The following is a 5,262-nucleotide window of genomic DNA, read 5'->3' on the forward strand; positions in this document are numbered from 1 at the left end:
GCACTTAATATAATTATAATAATTATTAGATCAGCCGGGGGAGGTGGAGCATCAGCCCCCAGTCACTGGCAGGTACAGGGTGCTGTTTTAGCTCTAAAACTGCAGTTAGCCATGCTGAGTGAACAATGTTTAAATTAGTAGTTTGTTTGTTTTTTTTCCATCACTGAGGTTTATCAGGATTGTTGCCTTAGGCAGCTACTAATGATTTTAAAAAGCTTTTCTTTAAATTTTTATAACTGCCACCCTCCACCTGATACTGTATCATTTAGAAACGTATCTATGCCAGGCTCCTCCCCATCACTATTCCACATCAACTGATAGAGAAGCTGAGGTCAACGAGATCACTGTGATGTGCAAACTATGTGCCATTTTGACCTCGGTGACCTCAGTGAAATGGTTTGGTATGTAGATTACTGTTTCTGCAGTAAATGACAAAGTTGCATAATTTACATAAAATGAAAACGCAAAGCAAGAAGCTGTTGCATTGGAAAGCTGTAAAAACAAAGTAGGTTTATAAGGGAAGTTTTTGTTTGTAAAGGTGTTGAGAACACTTTAAAAAACCTTTTGAACTAGCTCAAACACAACTGCTGACCCAAGGTTAACTGCTCTTGGTGGATATGAACAACTGAATTCAACAAGATGTACTTATGACCAGGAACACCACAGTCACTGTGCACCAGTGCAACATAGTGCATTATTGTAAAGCAAGCTTCTTAGTAATTTCATACAACCTTCAAATAACACAAAGTTAGTAGACCATAGCTCGTTTTGCAGGATAGTTCACAATATGAAAAGGTCATAATCCCGGAGTCTTCCTGCGCTGGCCTGCCTTCTCTGACTCTCTCTCTTTTTCTCCCAGCTTTTGTATCTATGTTTATGTTTTGGGCGTGTTTTTATTTAGCTCTTACAGCATGAGCTTCCCTCCAGGCTTCCCCACCTAGCTTTTAAACCTTGCCAAAGATCTGCCGATTAACCAGTCTGGTCCTCATGGAGTCATCAGAGTGACTATTTTAGCCTGAACCACTCCCTTGGTCATTGCAAGTTTGTTGCACTGGCTAGAAGTTTTGTGTTGTGGCTTCTGTCCTGTTCATGCTTTACATCAGTTTGTTGTCTGTAGTGCTGGCTAGATGCTGAAGTACCATGACTAAAGCTTATGGACATCTGAACCACAAAAACCTTTTTAGATCATTCTAGCCTTACTGATTATTCTTACCAAATTTCCCGGAGGTGTGCTCGCAAATTTTGAAGCCATCCTGATAACCTTCTCCCACCAACGATGTGGAGATCCAACCCTTTTAGTTCCAATTAAAACCAAGACACTCAAAAAGATGCTCTGTAAAAGACTAGAATTCTTGGAACAGAGTTTAATACACTGAATCATATGAACAGCAGGAAAAATACATACAGACATTTAGCAAGAAAATTACATAGCAGAAAGCAAGCAAAGCAAAACCCCGGGGTGTACAGCCTTAAGCACAGACAGTAGAGCAACACAGAGCTGGACAGAGAGTAACAGCAGAGGGGAAAGAAGTGCTGGGGGTGTCCTCTGGTCCCCTAATATAGGGACCAGTATCCCCGCCCCCTGCTGCTGCCTAACTTGCCCACGCGCCCAACACAGCTGCAGGGGTCAGGTAGCGGCCAAGGTCTTGGCCAAAGGCCAGTCAGGACTCCGACTACCCCTTGCTCTGGCTTATCACAATAGGTCATGACACGGTCAAAGGTCACACATTAATCCTAATTATTAAATCTTATACAGCAAGTGGCACAATCTTATAACATATAATCTTATAACTACATAGGTTACATGCTTTCTCATATATAAAAACACTTCAGTGTGGGTTCAAAGTATGTGTGTGTGTGTGTGTGTGTGTGTGTGTGTGTGTGATTATATCGTATGATATTTTATCGTGATGTGTTCAGGATCTCTGTTACAATGTTACTGTTTTGGTTGTGTTGCATGAAAGATGTTGAGTGTGTATTAGGGAAGGTTAGTTACTGGAGCTGGAGAGTTAGTTATTCAGGCGAACTCTCAACAGCATTAACTGCCCTGTTACTGTACCACCTTAATAAACCTCGGTGAAGCAAAATGTTTTGCGCTTAAGACTCTACATGAAAGTTAAAATATATATGTTCAGTGCACATAGAGATATAGTGTATATAGTTACATAGTTATACATATCAAACAAAAATCCACCACAGAGGTTTAAATGTTAAAGTGCTAAAATCACATATTACAGATTTAAATAAAAGTTTTAAAAAATGGTTTAAAGGTTACAAAACTCAGTTCACTGAGTTTTGTAACTACACATTCTGATTTACAAGTAGAAAATATTTATGACCACAATTTGAGCCCACAGCTTTTCTACTAGTTGGGGTGACTATGCAAGCATATGCTGACTGTCTGAGGAAGTTTTCGGACATTTGCTAACAAAGTCAAAGACATTTTTCAAATTGAAAAGGAAAAAAAAAACTTGTGAATTCCATGGGAATTCTGAGTGTAAGGATTATTTTGTATGGTTATGTATTGTTAAAGCTTATTTTTTAAGGGTTATGGAATTGTTTCATGTTCTTCTTTTTTAACTACAGTTTAATGAAAATAACTCTCCTTGTCTCCATTATTATATGGTCAGATGATGCTTATGCAGAGATGGGCAGTAACACGTTACAAGTAACGTTACAAGTAACATGTTACTGTTATCCGATTACTTTTTTCAAGTAACGAGTAAAGTAAGGGATTATTATTGCAAAAAAGGTAATTAGATTACTGTTACTTTCCCGTAAGCACGCTGCGTTACTGCGTTACTGAAACCGTGATTTTTTTTGCAAGTGTCTCATGAGAATGACGTAAGCGAGTGCGACGTTCTGTGCAGATCAATAATGGGCAATATAACGAGTACGGGAGAGCATATGGGAGTGCAGCGTTTAAAGCGTGCAAGTACTGACCTTACTTTGAGTTTGATTCCGTAAAAAGTGACAAAAACATTAGCGTCCGCTGTTCACTGCGTGGGAAGAAAACTTCTTTTTACAGCAAAAAAACCCCTAAACTTCCAAGCAAGCACCGAGTGCACTACGACGTAATGGGAAATTCACAGAGAAACTCGCAGATTCTTCAACTGACCGCTGCGGCACACCTGCACCAGGGTAAACCTCCGCCTACCCCACTCCTGCTCTACAGGTGAAAATAGAGCAACAGGACCGCTGAGTCTTTGATTTTATTTATTTTCTGCTGTGTTTTACTTGCATCTATTTGAAAGAGTGAGTGTAAACACAAAAACCTATTTTATTTTATGTGCTGTAATGTGCAGAAAATAGGTTTAAATGTTAAACAAATTTCCTCCAGTCAGAGAATGTTGCATATAATTTAATTTTTGCTTGACGCATAAAGTTAAAAGATTAAAACTAATAAAACAAGTTTTAAAAAGAGACTTTTCCATTTGATTACATTTTATATGATGAATTAGGCAGAAAAAGTAGAATTGGGCTGAAAGATCTATCACTTTATCACCTATTCAGGTTGTAAATCGTGTTTTTAAAAAGTAACTAAGTAACTAAGTAATTAATTACTTTTGAAAATAAGTAATCAGTAAAGTAACGGGATTACTTTTTTGGGGAAGTAATCAGTAATTAGTTACTGATTACTTTTTTCAAGTAACTTGATCAACACTGCTTAACTTTAAGCTGAACTTGGAAGCATTACAAGCCCTTTGTTTCCCAGTGAAACATGTCTAAGTCAAGACTCTGTGTTGTAAAGACACTGCTTCCTAGGCCTGAAGCAAATTCTCTTGTGATAACCTACCCAGTACCTGGAGCTATGCTCTCAGGTCCAGAACGTCCTGATGGTACATGTTGGTCTGAACCAACCTAATGCCCAGTTACCCATACAGCTCTTTTTGTGTGAGACAAGAACAAAGTGCCCAGGCAAGTCAGTATCTCTTCCTGGATGCCGACATCACAAAGACAAAGGAAATGATTACGGACTTTAGGAAGCAGGCTCCTCCTCCTACTCCTGTCACCATCAGAGGGGCTGATGTGGAGATCGTTGAGGACTACCGGTACCTGGGGGTACACTTGGACTGTAAACTGGACTGGACCAAGAACACCAATGCTATCTTCAAAAAAGGGCAGAGTCGGCTTTTCCTACTGAGGCGACTCAGGTCCTTCAATGTTGGTAGGAAAATGCTGACCATGTTCTATCACTCGGTGTTGGAGAGCGTCGTGTTCTTTGCAGCTGTGTGCTGGGGAAGTGGGGTGAAGACAGCTGATGCCAGCAGGCTGAACAAACTGATTAGAAAGGCTGGTTCTGTCCTGGGTGTCAGACTGGAGAATCTGGAGGAGGTGTCTGAGAGGAGAATGCTAAAAAAGCTTCTTTCTATCATGGACAACCCCTCCCACCCTATGCACGCCCCCATGATGGACCATCGGAGCAAACGCAGCAAAAGACTCATTGCCCCGAAATGCAGAACTGACCACCACAGGAAATCCTTTGTGCCGGTGGCAATAAGACGATTACCTATGTTATTCTGTTCCCTCCCAGACCGTGCAATATTACCCAAGAGTACTTATTGAACATTTGTTTCATCCCCCCATCATACGCTGCTACTCCCTTTATTCTATTGCACAATACTTTGTCACTTTCTAGAACCGCCTGCACTGATAGTTAAGTTATATATTCACCAGGATATAGTTATGTATATTACTTTGTTAGAGTTATCTGATACTATGTCTTGCACTATCCTACTGTATATTACTGTACACTATTCTTATTGTATATATTGTATATCTTATATCTATTTCATCTGTTCCTCTGTCTCTCCTGCTGCTTTGAGCATGTACATGACAAAAGAATTTCCCTCGGGATAAATAAAGTTGTTCTTATTCTTATTCTTATTCTTATTTGGAGATGACTGGACATAGAGCCTGTGCCACACTCTTTCTAGAGATGCTGCTTAGCAGTACTAATTCAGGATATCACATGGCATAATCTACTAGGATTCAACTGAAGCAATTCCCTGTGCATTATGGTGAAATGGGCAAAAAGGTAGTAGTGAAGAGAGCTGACTGCCCACAGGCCACTCTTTTTCAACCTGGCCTCTCGCTTCAGTGTCCGGGCAGTGTATACAACAGGACCGTGGACTCTCCTCATCTGCAGGGACAAAATAGTCCCCAGTCCTCTGTTCAAGGGATCACTCTGCAGGATAAAAGGGAGAGAAAAGACAAATGTTGAGCTAGGGTTCCCCACAGAGAGCTCTTTTCACCTGCATG

Source organism: Pelmatolapia mariae, linkage group LG3_W (assembly GCF_036321145.2).
Source record: "Pelmatolapia mariae isolate MD_Pm_ZW linkage group LG3_W, Pm_UMD_F_2, whole genome shotgun sequence".
In the NCBI taxonomy this organism is placed as follows: domain Eukaryota; kingdom Metazoa; phylum Chordata; class Actinopteri; order Cichliformes; family Cichlidae; genus Pelmatolapia; species Pelmatolapia mariae.